The 17,537-nt window shown below is 45.1% G+C and overlaps 1 protein-coding gene across 5 annotated transcripts in view; it reads right to left on the bottom strand.

The window, feature by feature from the left end:
• syt1a (synaptotagmin Ia) overlaps positions 1-17,537 on the bottom strand; it is a 172,373-nt gene that overhangs the window by 69,145 nt on the left and 85,691 nt on the right. For 2 of the 5 annotated variants that reach the window (XM_019276907.2, XM_019276906.2), the window contains one exon: positions 16,029-16,163. The exons of the other annotated variants lie outside the window; for them this stretch is intronic. The gene's annotated coding sequence lies outside the window, so the exon portion shown is untranslated. The remainder of the gene's footprint in view (positions 1-16,028; positions 16,164-17,537) is intronic. 5 annotated transcript variants of the gene reach the window in all.

Consider the following 17,537-nt stretch of genomic DNA (forward strand, 5'->3'; position numbering starts at 1 on the left):
GTGAATGTGTGTGTGTGTGTGTGTGTGTGTGTGTGTGTGTGACCTTCAGCTGTGGGCCAACAGTCCACACTGATCAGGCGAAGGAAAAAACCAACTGTCAGCCCGACTTCGTCCACTGTCAGGTGTTGACAACCCGCATAAACATCGAGAGGGGGAGCGTGGCTCACCTGAGGGGCCAAAAGCCATGATGAATAACCCGAGGAGTCGCTCAGATGAAAAACAAGTTCAGAATCTGAGAGGGAAGGTGAAAACACGAGTAACACGTAAGCCACGTTCTCTGAGAACATTACCGAGGTGTTGCCATCGCTCATTTTAAAGAAGCTCGGTGTAGCCAGCTTACGTAAGGCAGACAAGACAGTACGATTGGATACGTGGAGCTAAACTCTGGTGGCTGGTACTACTTGCTTTGGAGACTTTTACCCCGAAAACACACTGCATGCGGAACGGCTCTGCTCTGGAACGACAGCGCACTCCGGCGTCCGCCAACTCAAACATAATCCGTTTGTTCTCGCCATGCTCGAACGCACGCGATCTTGCGAATTAACCCATAATCACGCGATATTGCCGGCTGTAGTCTCTTTGACTCCTGCGATGGTGTTCCACGCTGTATCTTTTTTGCTGGTGTCCTTATAAAAAGGATGTGAGGTGTCATAAATGATCCATGGTGTCATCCATGGTGTCGACGGGGTGAAAAGACACCTGAAAACCTCTGACCTGTTGACTTCAGGTCGGCCCCGCTCGTTATGACGCATTCTTGTAATGAAACTATATCTGTGGGGAACACGGAGTATTTTATTTTGAAAATAAACCAGGGTTTTATTTTGTATTTTGTAGCCGATTTCCTTCCCCGCACAATCTGCTCTGTGCTGAATTTATGCGCCATGCTCCGGCGTCTGTGAAAAATAGAAACTCTGCGTATGTGTTGCGGAGGGCTGCCGGTCGCAATGCAGTGTATTGTAGGGGTTAGCAGCCACCACTATAAGCTTGGTGGGCTCTCTCAAAGTCTACGATAAAGAGCAGTGCATGTGACTGTCTGCTTGCTCTGTTGGACCGTTAAGCTCGGCACTAAGTTTGCGGTCATGAAAGAGACGGAAGCTTTGAGCTACGAGAGATAAGATGAATCTGAACGTCAAGTTCTCCATTCGAGCTCCTCAGCCTCTAAAGAAATGAGGGGGAGCTTCTTGAAGATGGTGCTGAGAAAGACAGACAGGCAGTACGTTACACATTTAACATCTATTAAATATGTAACATAAGGGGCGCTGCTTAACTCAGGGTTTGATTCTAACCTGTGGCCTTCTGCTGTGTGTCTGTGAGAGGGATTTTTACCTTCTCAGGTTGTTTTCTTTGACTATTCCAGATGTAAAACTTTCCATTTTGAAGAATTTGTGTAGGGTAAATAGGTTTTTCCTCCTTTTATATCATCTCATATTTATCTTGCAATCCGTCAGAGCGTCTGAATTACTGCATATGTTTTTATGTTGATGTAATACCTTTACACACACTGCTCCAGTTCTCAACAATACAGCGACTGTGTGCAAACTGTGCTCTTTAAGCAAATCAACTGAATCCGAGCCTATTTCAGATGACTGACGTAAATGTGATCGGTCTATTAGCTTATCAGTCATGCTGTTAAGGTCTGCCATTATGAATCAGGCCTGATGGTTTGTGATTGGACACTAAAGCATGTTGAGCTCATTAGCTCCCACTTACTTTGTTTTTTTTTAAAGGACAGTAACCGCTGTGACCTTTTAGAGCGGCGAGGTCAACGTGACGCCGACTTCCCCTTAAAACGCTCGAGACTTGATTGCTGACAGAACAGCGGCGGCTTCGCCCGGGAATCAAACAAGCGTCGAGCGTTCTCGCTCACACGTGCACGCATCGCTGTGAATTATTTAACAAGTTAGAGCGATTCGGGGCTTTATGTACATAGCCAAGGAAAAATGAATCCTGGGCATCCCATCATATCCTGTAATTATGGATGCGGACACTAATTTCCCACAAGAGAGAACATTGTGTGCTTGGTGTGTCTCTCCTGCCCCCATAGTGCTATGACAACACAGGGGGAAAGTCCACACACACACACACACTTAGTAAACGAGAGAAGGAGTGCTGCCCTCCAGGCACGTCTCCGTCAGTACATAGAAAAACTTCATTACGGTGAAACAAATGTGTCCTCGGCTACAAATCAGCTTCGGTAGAAGGTGCTCTTTTACAAACGCCTGGGCAGTATTGAATTATACAGAAACTGACACCGCTGTTTGGTCCACACGTGGTTCTGGATGAGCCTCTTGATGTGCATTGAAAACCCAAACAGGCACTAAAAAAAAAAAAGTGGTTTTGCTCTGTAAAATGTGTTTTTGATGGTTACCCTGAGAAACAGTGTGTGCAGCTCGGTCTGTATTTCCTCCATGCCTGACGTGATCCTATTCTGAATGGTCCTCTGGTGGTAATAAGGTTATTTGTCTTGTGCAAAGGAGAGGGGGATCTATAGTTGTCATACCGCTGAGCAGGAGATAAATGTGAAAGACTGTGCCAGCGAAAAAAGAATTTATGCAGTCGACCCCTTTTCCTCTCAGCTGTAGCGCACAAAAAGAAATCTCCAGTTAAACCCAAAGAATTGAAATGTTTGTTAATCGGTTCAGTAAGGCTGGGTATAGTTTAAAAAGTTTCAATACCTGTACCGATACCGAGTACTTCATCCGATTTTTTTCATCTTGATTCGATATTAATCATGTGAAAAGAAAGCAATCGGTTGCGTAAAACGTCACCGGCATCTCGCAATGATAAACCAGCCAACTCTGCACGGCTTGAACCCGCTTTTGGTGGACCAATCACACGGCGCATTGAATCGAAGGTTCGTGGTGATTGGCTGCGAGCAAAACCATAGAAACAGTACGTTTTTTATTGATCTGGGTACAAAAAGAACCGATTGCAGGTATCGTTTGACAGGCCCAGTTTCGATACTACTTGGTACTCACATTTCTCCCTACTTTATACATATCAACACTGCCAACTTGCTGTATATACCTCTGTACAATATATTTTATTTTATCGTATTTACTATTGCTTTTTTGATATTTTATTATGTATATTTTGCTTTATAGTATATTTTTATTCTTTTGTTGTCACTTGTCACTTTGTGTAATGCTGCTGCTGCACTATAATTTCCCAGCTTGGGATAAATAAAGTATATCTATCTACCGGGTTGTTTTGGTCGATACCTGAAAAGTATCGAGTACCGATACCCAGCCCTACGGTTCAGTTTACGATCCTTAAGACACGTGTGACACATTTGTTTGTTGCTGTTTATATGATCCATATTGTATTTTCTATTTTTAGGACTGCAGATCTTTCAAACCTAACCTGTTTGGTTTGCTCCAAAAGAACTCTGGTGTGCGTAGTTTGGTTCGTTTGGGGCTGACGATCAAACTCAACAATGAAAAAGATCAAGACAGAGCAGCCAGAGGATTTTATGATAGATGTGTGATTTTTTTAAAAAAGTTATAGATTCCTGGTAATCATTACGTAACCATGGGAACAAATGAGTACCTCTTTTCCTTAACGTGCTTCTGCTCGGCGGTAATTATTCAAATTTGAGTTGCAGTCTCGATAATTACGCTCATAACAGCTCGTTATTTTCTGTAACCTCCTCGTGACTCCGGAGAACAAAACATAACAAATAAAAAGCATCAAAGCGCTGCATAAATTTCAGTCAGTCAGTCACTGGATTTTTTTTTTTTCTTTTTTTGGGGGGTCCATGTAGTGCTGCTGATGATCTACGACGACAGTTGCCAGAAATGTCTAATTAATGAGTCATCTTACAGTCTGTGTGATCTCGTGTTTACAGCTCCTTGGTTTTGTTTTGTAAGAAAGTCGAATGTGAACTAAAGAAGACGGCGACGTGTCATTATTTCTTTGGTTTTGAACCGAATGAACCGGACCAGCAGGTGTGAAAATGCCCTCGATCTCAACGGGACTCGTAGCTGGTTAAATAAAGAGAAACAGGTGAATCTGTGAAGAGCTTCCTTCTTTCTCCAGCATGTGATGTGAAAAGCGGCCAAGTCAATAATGGACTCCTTTTTATTTTTCACCCTTTAATGCTCTTCTTCTTCCTCTAACACCAAAGTGCACATTGAAAACAAAATGGATTGTTCATCCGCGGCTGCTAATACCTCCTCCATCCTTCTTGTTTATTAAATGGCTCAGCTCCTCTACCATACTGTAGCTTTTGTAGGTATGAATAGACTCACGAGGGTCCGACCATGCCCGGCTGCCTCAGCTTTCAAAGCGTCTCTCTCCCAGGCTCGGGGTGTTTATCGTCACGCGGTCAGATTCGCTCACTTTTTTTTGACGGTTTGGTGTTAAAAAAATCTTTCTTGGATCAAGCCAAGGGATGAGTGTTTTTCACAGCTATAGTGGGAATCCGATTATCATACAGGGATCACGGTTGTCATGGAAACCAAGGACGGTGCATTGTGTTAAGCCATCCCCCCTTACACATCCCAGAACATTGGGAATTAGTGTGAAAATTCAAGCTCCCTTAAAAAAAAAAACGATGTGACGGATCCGGTCGTTCGCATCAGGCGCCGTTGTCAGGCGGGCTGACCGCGTGGAAAGGAAGGAATACATCCCGTGCTGTTTAGAAACATTACTCTGTCACATTATTCGTGCATACCTCAACACAAAGCAACAAATATACCACATACAAAGATGAATCTATACTCTATTTGTGGGACTGAAGGATTTGATGCAGCTTTACAGCAGAGCTCTTGATGAAATTCATCTTCAGAGACGTTCACGTTGACTTCAAATGTGCTCAGAAAGTTATGATTAATAACACACCTCGCGTCTCTGCTGATTCCAGTTCAGAATCCTGTTTCCGTTCGAGCCTCCTGGAGGTGCGAGCAACAGCTTGTCAGATGTTTACTGATCACGTCGATTTTTGGGGTGTGTTTATTGATGTCTTGGCCAAATTAGAGAAAATCTAGACAGCTGCAAACACAGCATGGCCAAGATCACCCATGCATGTGTGAAGAAAAGCCATTTCTGTTCTTGCCTCATCAGGAATTATGACTTACGGATACAGGAACTGTAGAACTGAGCGACAATTTGACTTTTACTGGTATTGTATCTTTACTTTTTTCATAAATCCTGCGTCCAAATGTCATGCAAATGTTATTAAGACAAACAAAACACCTTCTTCTTTGATGGTGAATTAAATATCTTTGTGTTTTTGGACCTAACAACCCAACTGAAGATTGTTAATTTGGGTTCTCGTGAATTTTGGTAGCAATTTTTCGCAATTTTCTGACTAAATAAGAATGTTTTCATCCAGAAAATGATCTGCAGATGAATCCATAATAGCATGATAGTTAGTTGCAGCCATACTGTGGCTGGACGTAAAGCATGTAAAGCACATTTTGTGTATGTATCCCATGCTTTGCTTCAAATGTCAGCCTGCAAAAACACAAGAATCTCGTGAAAGAATAAGAAACACTGCGTCTGAATATTATCAGTGTGTACTGTCGAGGCAGGCAAGGCTTGGAAAGTCTGTCTCATTATCCTCAATGAGACAAGCGGAGGCTGGACTCCAGTTCCTGTGAGGGACAGGACTGGAGAGCGCAGGTGGAGGAGAGAGTCATCCGGAGAGATGGAAACAGGGCTGTGAAGAGGAGATAAATGAAGCCAGGAGTGTCTTGGCCACACCAGGAGAGGACATCTGCAAGCTCTGCTGCAAAAAAGCTTATCTTATTACCACCACCTCCCAAAGACTGAAAACTTTGTCTCTCTCTCTTTGTCTTATTCCTGTCATGCGTCTTTTCAATCAACTCTTCCTTTCTGTCCTTGCGAAAACAGCGTAGTATTATTCCCGTCTCAAGACATCCCCGCTTCATGAATTTAAATTAAAAACAGACTATGCCCAAAAATCGTCCGGGTTAGATTTCCACGCTGGGTTGTCAGAATTTTAAATCGCCACCTGCCCTTGATTACAGCTCTGTCATCCATCAGCAGCAAACAGAGGCAGACATTGGTAAAAACCTGCACAACACTGGCAAAGATAATCAACCCACGATGCATTTAATCATTAGAGGGACAGCGAATGTCCAGGTCATCCGTTCGCTGCAGCGTGATCCTCCGTGCCATGTGGCGGCAAGTCACGGTCGACCCTGAACCCTCAACCTCGTCTCGTGGCTGCAAACAGCTCCCGTCTCACTCTGGTAAACACAACAACGCACAATATGCCCCGTGCACCGCGCACACAAACAAAAGACGTGACTCCGAGCGCTGTCACCACTCATCACGCTGACACAAAAGAGGACGCGGCTCGGATACTGTGTGAGCGGTATGATAATGTGCATGCAGACATGATAGGATATTTTCAAGATGCTCGGGGACAACAACAGATAGGCGCAGATGAACGGGGGATCAATGCGGGGGGAATCGATACGGGGTCCCGATGAGCACTAAAAGCACAGAGGAGCCGGGGCGTTTTAAGAGTCGAATAACCCGACGAGGACGAGGAAAAAGGTCCTAGACCTGCAGAAGTGACCGACCTCGTGGCCTTGAGGAGGAGCCGCATGTCACATGGAGAGATACATCTAGGAATGTGATTATCATGTGGTGTTTCAGTGCAGGCTGCTGCCATTTTGAGCAACATTTGGAGTTGACAGCAAGCAGAAATGTGTGAATATATATGTTTATGAACTTACTGAGCTCTCAGGCTGGATTCCCTCCTTAGTGCCAGTCAAGCTTACTAGAGCATGATGCTGGGCTGGATTGATTGATGGACTAAAGGAGGGAGCGGGCAGGCGGGGTAAAACACGTGTGCAGAGAGAGAACCTGAGGTTAGACACTGTCACCGATCTGACTGCTGCGTTCAGGCGGCGTCATTCGGCTCCCTAAAAGCTTTTAAACTATCGTCTCCGGCTCGACCAACACTTCCCTGAAACGTGGAGAGAAGAACGTGACTGACATCCAATTACAGAGCTGTTGTAAACACTGACATGCAGTTTGTTTTTTCTCTTGTCAGCGTCTCTGTTGTATTAATTTTTGCCTGTTTCACTTATGACACGTGTTTGTCTGTTATATTATATTATCTGTAATCGAACGTCAATCAGTATGCGGTATCTTGCAGCGCTTTCCATCTACTGGACTGACCTTTTGGATATTATTTCTGCTCTTGTGATTTACAATAATCTTAAAAAGGACATGTTTTTCCACAGCTGTGCATGTGCTTTTTTTTTACTCAAACAGAAGCAAGCTGCATTTATTTATCGGGGACTATTCTCAGCTGCAGATTAACACACATTTGGTGCTCGAGCTGGAGAATTTGTGGCAGCAGGACAGGCGGCGCATGTGGGATCCAAATAACCTACAGTGGCCCATGTTTCGTGCTGATCAACGTGTTATCCAGCGCGGCGCGCTGATGTGTTTTTAATGGTTTTTTGGACAGAAACAGAAGCTACAGCACATGGCACGGAGGTGTCAATTGTGTTTGTTAGGGGGATCAACGTAGCTGGTATGAGCACAAATAACCGAGCAATGCAACTAAGACTTTTAATATTGATGAATTGTTGATTATTGTCTTGATTAAAAGGATCGGTGTGTATGATTTAGCGACATCTAGCGGTGCATTTGCAGATTGCAACCTCCTCGTTTCACCCCCTACTTCTTAGCACGAAGCAGAAACTACAGTGGAAACCCAGCGTTTGGTTTGTCCCTTCTGGGTTACTGTAGAAACAAGGCAATTCAACATAGCGGAGCTGCAGGCGTCTCTAGATACAAAAGGTAACAGAAACATAACAATTCTTGTTTTCAGGTGATTATAGAGTCATGAAATTATCCTTTAAATAGAGCACCATAAGTCTTACACACTGGACCTTTAAGTGGTAAATCATTCAGCCTATTAAATGTCAGAAAATATCTCTTAGAGCCCAAGGTGATATCTTTGAATGGTTTGTTGTGAACGACCAACATTGAAGAATTAAAACTCATAGAAAGGAACCAGCATAAATAAACACTAAGCTCTTGTAAACAGAATGTAAATGATCAAAATTCAAAATATTTGCACAGTCCAGGAACGAACAGGTCTCTGCTTTTAAAATGAATGATGCAACAAAATGTAAAATACCTCCAAATACCAGTCTGCATCTGCAAACAGTAGCCGACTCATGGCTGAGATTTGCCCTCTAAAAGCAGTAAATCGGGTTATCTTGGCCCCTGCACTCGCTGCCTAAAGACATTTTAGTCCCTGAGGGTGAACTCTGTCCACGCGGTGGCTACCGGAGGAAAAGGCAAATTAGCACAGAGCATTCAGTGAATGTCAAACTCAAGCCAGCTTAATCCAGCGGCTCGTTCTCTGCGTGAACTGCGCTCTCTCTCTGTGCATCCTGGGTAATTTGTTTCTCCTGGGGGTTTATCATATCAGGAGCCAGCGAAGGTTATTTATACTGACAGTCATGGCACAGAGGCTGGGGGGGCTGGGTCCGGTGAAAAGAGACAGGAAAGACGTGAGTTACACTCACTGTGATGAGTGCTAATAAAGTTTCAGGTAACTTTTCCAATAAACTTTCTGGTATTTTAACTTTACTTTCCATTTTCACATTAAAGCAGCCTTGGCGGCGATGACAGACGCTGTTTAACACGATGTGTCAGTGGTTCTTTCACGCTGAGGTGGTCTCAGGTAATGGACTCAAATGTGAAGAGGTGGATTTTGCTTCATTTGGCTTCAAATTTTCAGGAATAACGAGTTCACCCCCCGAAAGAAGATCAGTCACGACTTTTGGCAGTGGGTGAAGGTGATGACTGATGAATAATGCATGTGCTCAATGTGCTGCCATTAATCACGGTGATCTCACACGTCGCTATATCCCAGCACCTAACACACACACCTCCACCTTTCTCCCCTGATCTGAGAGCAGGTGAGGGAGAAACTCAAAGTACAATCGTACTTGGAAACGTTGCACATTCATTTCTCTGCTCACTTCATCCCCGGCTTACTGAATGTCATCACAATGTGAGTGTGGTTTGGGGACGGGGGGTGGAGGAGGAAGGAGTAAGGGGGCACTCTCCTCGAAGGAAATGCAGACTGATTGCATTTTACCAGGCTTTTCAAAAAACCTGGCTTTTGTGCAGGTCCTTGCCTGAAAACGAATGCGAATGGGGGAAAGGTGAACGTACGCTCGAGCGTCGTGAGCGTGACCCACTTGCCCGCCTGTACTTTCTTCTCTCCGCTCTGCAGGAAGAGGAAGAAACTCGCAAAGCTCTGAAATGAATCCTCAGCGTTGCAATCATGAAGACATAAGACAGAGTTTTGCACATGAATGCGGCGTTGTGCGCTGCAACTGTAAGCCCACGTGAGACGCATCTGTAATGGGATCTGTTCCTCCTATAGTGGACCTCCTCGATGGGGTAGCTGATAATATACTCCAGAGTCTAAGATCAGTGATTACCCTCCATTTAGCGCGGCCCGCTCCCCTTCAGGGCATGTCGATGCATCAAAGGACGGGGGTTAGGAGAAAATGCCTGATTTGAAGATAACCTCCTGGCTTTTTCCTTTGTGTGACAGCCTTTTAACATGATAGATCCTTTAATTGCGGTAAACCGGGATTGACTAGAAGCTTACAGAGAAATCGTGACACCGCTGACCCCGGTGAATAGAAAACGGGAAGTGGTGGAAAACCAATTTCTTCAGAAACTCTTAGAGAGCGAAGACAAAGACTGTGTGTTTTTGTCTTTAATGTTCCATTGGATGGCTTTGTGAAAATCAAAAACACTCAGGAGAGAAGGTTGGACGAGATTAAAATCGGTTTATATTTTTCAAGACGGAAGGTCACCTAACAGCCACGTACTGTACGCGGTAACAGTTGGAACAGGTGCGACGGGGTCTCCACATAGAATCTGACCATCTGTCACACACTGAAACGCTGAAGGTGTTACTTTTCTTCAGATATTAATAACATCTCACAAATTATTATATCTCCGTGTGCCTGATAAGTTATTATTTAAACACCCTCATTAACTAAACTGAAGCTAAATACCGTGAACCATGAACCAACCTGAAGATACGAAAAGAAAACACAGAAAATGAGTTTATGAAAAACAAACACAACAAATCTCAGTCAGTCTTTGATTCACAGCCAACAGCCACCAACAGAACCGACTCAGAAACAATGACCCCAAGGTTCACGGCTGTGAAATAAAGCCAACCAAAGACTGCAGTTCCTCAAATATCCACTTGAGGCTGGCTCCAGAAGTGAGTCAGTCCCCATCAGTGATGTGCGGGTCCATGTTTGATCGACCTGCACCGACCGACGTTTTAAACTAATCCGCCCGAACTCGGACCGCAGCAAATAATTGTGAAATATTGTACCCAACCTGCTTCCTGACCCGCATTTTAAAAAGTAGTCTATACTCGTGATTAACTTTGTAGCGTCATCGGGCTACGTAAAACTGGCATTACTGAGTTATTATATTCATTTAGAAGTAGCCTATTAAAATGTGGTTTTATTCAGCCAATAAAGTCTGTGTGTTACACAGAAAATTTTGTCTACTACATAAATTACAAAACTTTACTCGGCATAAATTACAAAACTTTACTCGGCATCTTTATTTCAAACGACCCGACCGCGACCGGGCACCCGCGGGCGACCGCGGGCACCCGATCAGTTTGGATCAACCCGCCTAGGTTCATGGCTGTGAAATAAAGACTGCAGTCCCTCAAACGTCCACTTGAGTCAGTCTCCATAAGTCCCCATGTTCAAATGTCCAACTTCACAGCAGAAATAAACATGTTTACAGCCTGGTACAAAAAACTGTTTTGAGGTTTATATAGAACTATTACATTATTTGACTTATGACTAAAAAGACTAGAGTCTCCATATGATACATGCATTCAGGATCTTTCCTGACGATCACCTTTCTGATCCGAGATGATGGCATTGTCTCTTCACCTCATTAACAACCCTCAGTCCAGGTGACTGGATTGTCAATATTTCCCGACCTTGACACAAAATGAGAGTGATGATGAAAAACACGGATCTATCTTCATCTGTTCCCTTCCCACAAAACAAGGTTTCGCTCGGCGCTCCAGCTCCTGAAAACCTGTGGGTTGTTGCTATGCAACAATTAAATAAGTTTGAGGTGTGCTACCATCCAGTTTCCTTTTTACCTTTCAGTGAGCCTGCACGCCGAGCGCTGAAAAGAAATTGCACTTTTCGTGGCGCTGTCAGCTTCGCCCCACTTCCCCTCCCTCTCTGTAAATACAGGTCTCTGGTGAATATGCAGTCTTCTGTGGAGTCAGAGATGCAGTGATGAAAAATAAAGAAGTAGCTCTTCTTCTCCATGCTCAGATCGCAAGCAGACAGCACACTGATTTACACGAAGCAGTGACAAGGACGACAGCTGCGGCATATCGAGATGGAAAATATCTCCACCCTCCTTCCCCTTCATCCCTTTTTTCTTCACTTTGAGCCCAGTTCACATCAACTCTCTCCTCATGTGTCGCCACCTCCTGCCATCAGTGCTTCTGTTGCCCGACATCAGGGCTCGCTCTGCTATAGAAGGAGGATTTTTATTGATGGGATGTGGACTTGAAGAGGAACAGACTACTTCCAGAGGTCTCCGTGGTCAGGCCAGAAGGGGAAAAAAAGCGTGAAAGTCTGTTTGACACCAAATTGAGACAGAAAATTAACTGGCCCTGGCCCCGGCCAGTCTAACCTGCCACGCACATGCCTGATTTTCACACAGCAGCTCCCAGTTTATTAGCTCTGGCCGGGCACACAGCCTACAGAGACAAGGACATCTCAGAGGAAGGAGAAAAATGACCACACCTTAGTTTCACGGCGGTGACAGTTGACGAGGGTGAAAGAGGCTGAACGGATGGATGGATGCCTCCCGGTTCAAACAAACATGTACTCGCCTCTTTTCTAGACCGTGTTATTAACACACCAGTGGAAAACACTTAACTCATGCCTATTCAATTATGCTAATGCATACATATACAAATGGACCCTGGTTAGTTATTTGCCGTCTCAATTAGGGGACATGCATATGGGGGTTCAGCAGAGACAGAGAGAGAGAGGAGTGATGGGTGGTTCGCTGGCGATAACAGAAGCCTTAGGGCAAGACTTGTGCAGCTCTTATTGTTTCTGTCAGGGTGTGTGGGTGGGTTAAGGGAGGAGGGGGCCGGAGATCCTTTGTACTTGGAGGACATGTGGCGAGGCACAAAATCAATGTCATGCTGAGCCCTGTATGCATATTAGTGCGTGGACGTGCGTGCACGGGAGTGGGCTCTTATCTTTTTTCGAGTTTCTCTCTCGGTGTATCGGTGCGGTGACGCGGCTCTGAGAGCTCAGAGATCAGAGCAGCAGACCGTGAGCGAGCTTTCATCCAACAGCCCTTACAGAAATAACCCGACCGCACGTGTGATCTCGCGCCCTCTTTAGTGCGTTAAGATGTCACATGCATCTAATTACTTCATGAAATTCATGTAGATCTGCCACCAACTACACCCAACGCCCCGGTTATTTTAAAATAATCGACAAGTGTACTTATCATACAATAAATCTGAATCACGAGGCTGCGGCTTTGCACGTGTATGTATTATTAAAACCATGCATTAGAATCAATAAACCCATAACTGACTTATACATCACGTTTATTACAGCCAGAGCAGATTAATCACAATGATTTCCAGTGTGAAATGAAGCGTGTTGCCATGGGAGAGAGTGTTCATCCACGCTCAGAAGCTGGAAGCTGGAAGAAAAAGAAATTTTGTGATTGACAGATTTGTGGTCGTGATCTTTGCGAATGCAACAAGAGGACTGACTCGCCAATCTGCAGCGTCATCGAGGAACAACCGCTGAGTTTACAGTAAAGAGTGGAGAGCCGGAGGACTCTATTAGGAAGACGAGTGGTGCCCATTTCGGATAAAAAAGCACAGATTACTCCCCGCTCTCTCTTTTCCAGCTCCTCGATGCTGTACATGATCCATACTCACATAAATAATCCACCAGTCTAACAGCTGTCACTAAACATAAAAGTTTATGTTCACAGCTGTCGGTTAGACAGTTCTTAACCACAACATGTCGTCTATGAAACTTCTTTTATTGTTTGCTTTCTCCAAAAAAAGTTGTATAGTTTGTGCGTTTATATGATTTTCTTCTCTAGTTCCTCTCTCATATTAAACTATTATATCCAATATATCCAGACAGTGAACGCCTGTTCTGAACACCGCAGGCAACAATGGACAAATAAGACTTTATCGTTTCCTGACAAAGTCTGATACGTCGTCAATAAACCAAAGAAACGTGGTCTTTGTTCTGTGGCTTCAGTCTTTTATAAACTCACATCACAGCGAGTATTAAAAGCACATAAAGCTCCGGAGCTATAGGAGAGTGCATCGTGACTGCGAGCCAACAAAGATTTAATGCTCCGGTGAACTACATCCGCTCCACATACCCTGCTTGTAGGCTTTGCATATTTGGCAACAGTTCTTTTTATTTATCCAGGCTACCTGTTTAAGTACTGAGCGCTGCTTTCCCGTGGACACAGTCGATGTCGTAAACATGAATACATTAAAGCCTTCGCAACCTGAAATGTAAAACCTGCCATTCCACATATTATATTATCTAATCACAGCTTACAAACAAGGCGATATCCTCCATCATCTCCCTGCTTTGACACCGTCTCATTACTTTGCCTGATCCACAAGAGGTGGTGCTGAAATTCCACCCTCCTCTCTCCGGCTGTACAGGAGCTCTGTCCATGGTTCTGAATCAGCGCTGCATGGCCTCAGCACACACAGAGAGAGAAATTACTGGCTGGGTGACTGGGTGGAGCAGGGTGGACCTTGTTTCAGCCGGGTCTGTCTGTAAAAAAAGAGGCGAACAAGGCAGAGTATCCACGCCCTGTTTGCTTCAGATGACGGCGTCATCTCCAAAGGGGGGGTGGGGGTGCCGGAGGCCACAGTACATGCTTTAGATGGATAAAAAAACAAAAACACATTGGGTTGTCAGTAGTTTCTTTCTGACCTAACTTCTCGCCTTGTGTTTTAACATCCACACTAAAGCACATTGTGATTGTGCATCCGGTGGGACGCTCGTGTGAAAAGAACGGCTGATGCCGGCTCATGAGAGGCTGTCCCCCTTTTTTTTTTCCCCGTCCTGTCTTTCCCCCGGAGTGGAAAAGCCAACCAATCAGAGTGGATGAGTGCAATGAGTCACGGAGAGAGCGGACTGCGTTCAGTGAACCGGAAAGGAAGCTGCCTGCCACTCCGGGCAGGGAAGCTGTAACGTCCACGGATGGAGTGATCCGGTCTGAACTCTTGCGCGCACCAAAACCCAGGAAAAGCATTTTGATTTATAAATATATTATTTATTCGGCAATAATTAAACAGATTCAGCATTAAAAGTATAATTTCCCTCTCGTCCGTCATACTTTGATATCCTCCACTAGTGGGGCCGCCGAATGATAACTAACCAAACGTGCACTGTAACACTTCAAGGTTGTGTGAAGGTCAACATGCTGCCTGGATCTAAATCCAACTCAGGCTGTGTGTGTGTGTGTGTGTTTAAAGCTCCACAATGGTACAGTACGCTGCGTGTCACTCACGGCTTTTACAGACGTTAGATAAACAAAAACACTGTGTGAATGAGAGGTGGAGGCGCTCATTAACTATTGATGCAATGGGAGATCTCACAGCTGGATACACATCACGCACACGCACACAACAAACTGTTGTTGGAATCACACGACAGTGTCACACGGTGACTTCGTATTAAATTGCTTTCATGAATCTAAATCATAACAATGGCCTGAATATGAAAGGTGAGCAGGAAATCCGTTTTTTTTTTTCCCAAGGAGCTACAAAGGAGCTACAGTGGATGTGAAAAGGGGATTATTGGACGCTGGTGGAGAAGAAAGGATTGGGAAGGTGGTGGAGAAATGAAGTCGGAAAAAAATGGAAGTGAAATCCAGCTGAATTAGTTTCACGTTTGAAAAGACTAAAGCCGTGAGTGTGTGTGTTGGCTTTCATGGCTTGTTCCAGCACGAGACAATGGAATCAAATGGACAAGAGAGAGAGAGAGAGAGAGAGAGAGAGGCTATTTGAAGCCCCACAGTCCACCAACCTTCACCCTCTTTCATGTCCTCTAAATGAGGGAAGACAAAAAACATAAAAAGCGCAAATGTTATTAAGAACAGAGGAGCTTTGTTGAGCCTCTGGCCCTCTGGTCTGCCTTTGTTTAAGAGTCTACTGTACGTCAGCGTGCATGAATGGAGGGAGGGAGGGAGAGAGGATGGGGAAGGAAGAGAGATGGACTAGTTCATTTCAGCTGAATCTGGGATAATGAGGGCAGAGAGAGGGAGATAAGGCACGACAAAGGGGAAATGACAAACAGCAGGGGAGGCGGCGCCGCGATTCGATTACAGTACAACTTCTCATTAAAGGGACAAAGAAAGCAAAACGTATCCTGCGAGTGATACAACTGCTGAATGCCGGAGGGAAGAACTGTCACCTCTGACGATACCGCTGCCACGCTGAGCCCGAGGACCTAACCCTCCGTGGGAGTCCGCTTATCCCCGCCTGTCACTAATACCACGGATCCTATCCAAAGCCAGGTCCCCACTCATGAATGTAGATGCACACAAATATTTATGAAACTACAACGCATGGATAACACTCTTCAGACTGTAGGTGTTGGAAAGTCCAGTTCCTCCAAAATTAGATTTTTTTGGAGTAATCCCCATCATTGTGAATCTGACATCTGCTGACATCTGTCATCCCACATGAGCTACTGTCAAAAAGACACTACACCTCCTCCTCCTCCTCCTCCTCCTCCTCCTCATCTCGACCTGACTCTTCCAGTCACAATTACAGTACAGCTGCCCCTGCGAGCCACGTTTGCTGACATGCACACACACACTCACACACCAAAAAACAAAAAGTGTGTATGTATTTTAACCAGGCATGACATGAATCATTTTAAAATCTGATTGCACAAACACGCTCTACAATCATCTCCTACCTGGGCAGCACGCTGTCTTCCCTGGGTCCTTCTTAACAATCCCAGGAAGGAAGCAAGGAAGGAAGGAAGGAAGGAAGGAAGGAAGGAAGGGCTTCAGGCAACTTCTTGCTTTGGCTGACGGAGCTCGATGTGACACTTTGAGAAGAAGAAGAAGAAGAGGAGGAAGAAAAAAAAAACAAAGGCTCAAAAAGAAATCTCCCCTCTTTCTTTTTTCTTTCTATCTGTCTTTCTTTTATTTGATTTCTCACACGGGCGGCTCAAGAAGCACTCGCGCTCACACACTCCAACACCCAGTCAACAGCTCCGGCAAGCGAGCAGCTCGCTATTCCTTCCCTCTCTCTCTGTCTCTCTTTCTCTCTCTCTCTATCCGTGACACTCGCCTCCTCTCTTCCCGCCCACCTACTCCAGCCCCCTCCCCCAGCTTCTCTCTCTCTCTTTCTCCATCTCTCTCCATCGCTTGCTCTTCGTCTGTCAGACAAAACGCACACATCCCTTCTCTCTCTCTCCATCTCTCAGCTCACTATTTCTCTGACATTTTTTCCCCCCCAACACCCACTCACACCTTCTGCTCCATGAAAACAAATATCGGTATTGAGCTGTGCATTTTCCACTGACTATCTGAGTGTTTCAGGTGAAATGTTCTCTTGGAATAAAGACAAAGCGCTGCTGAAAGCATCAGATGGTGCGATTAATGAATAATGGTAATGAGGCGGTCGTGCTGTATACGATTACAGATCTGACTTCCTTTTTCTTCTTTATTCCATCCTCTCTTCCTGTCTCTCCTCGTGTCCTGCTGCTGAATTTAATGCCGCTCACGTGCTCTTCTTCAGACTGCAAGTCAAGGGCATTCCCAGACTAAGTGTATGCTAATGTTCTGCCTCAAGGAGCTGCCTGGCGTCCCCTTGACTCTCAGCCTCGACCAGATGTGGCACTCGGATCTCCCAGGGAGGGAGAAGGGGGGGCAGCAGATGCCAAGGCAAAAAAGAAGGGAGGGACCGCCAGCAGAAATCTGCCAAGCGGTCGAGTCTCGTTTGACCACTCCGAGTGGACACGGGGAGGCCAAAGGCGCCTGACTTGATGGAGGTGTGGATGTTTAATGGCGTTTTGTTGCTTAAGCCCACTGCCAGCCAAGAGAAGGTGCAGATAACCACTACATTTACTTTAGATGTTGAATATAATATGCATTTAAAGAGTCCCTCATTGGTTTACTCATTAACTCTGCAGCATCCCCTGCACATCCTCGCCTGGCACAGAATACAGCAGCGTACATGGAGGGGAGATAAGCAAAGAAAAGCTGAGCCAGGGAAAACATTTAACAAAACACGAGTTATGGTTCCAGAGAGGCGACAGACAAGGACGGAGTATCATTGAGATATTTCAATACGCTGACAACGCGATACCCGATGTTCGGCGCCGATCGATACCCAAAAAAACTATGTGGAACGCGGCGGGAACACGAGCCGACGTACAAGAATCGCACCAGAAATAAAACAGATTAAGTTTGTCTAA

The sequence above is a fragment of the Larimichthys crocea genome, chromosome XX, assembly GCF_000972845.2.
Source record: "Larimichthys crocea isolate SSNF chromosome XX, L_crocea_2.0, whole genome shotgun sequence".
NCBI lineage: Eukaryota > Metazoa > Chordata > Actinopteri > Sciaenidae > Larimichthys > Larimichthys crocea.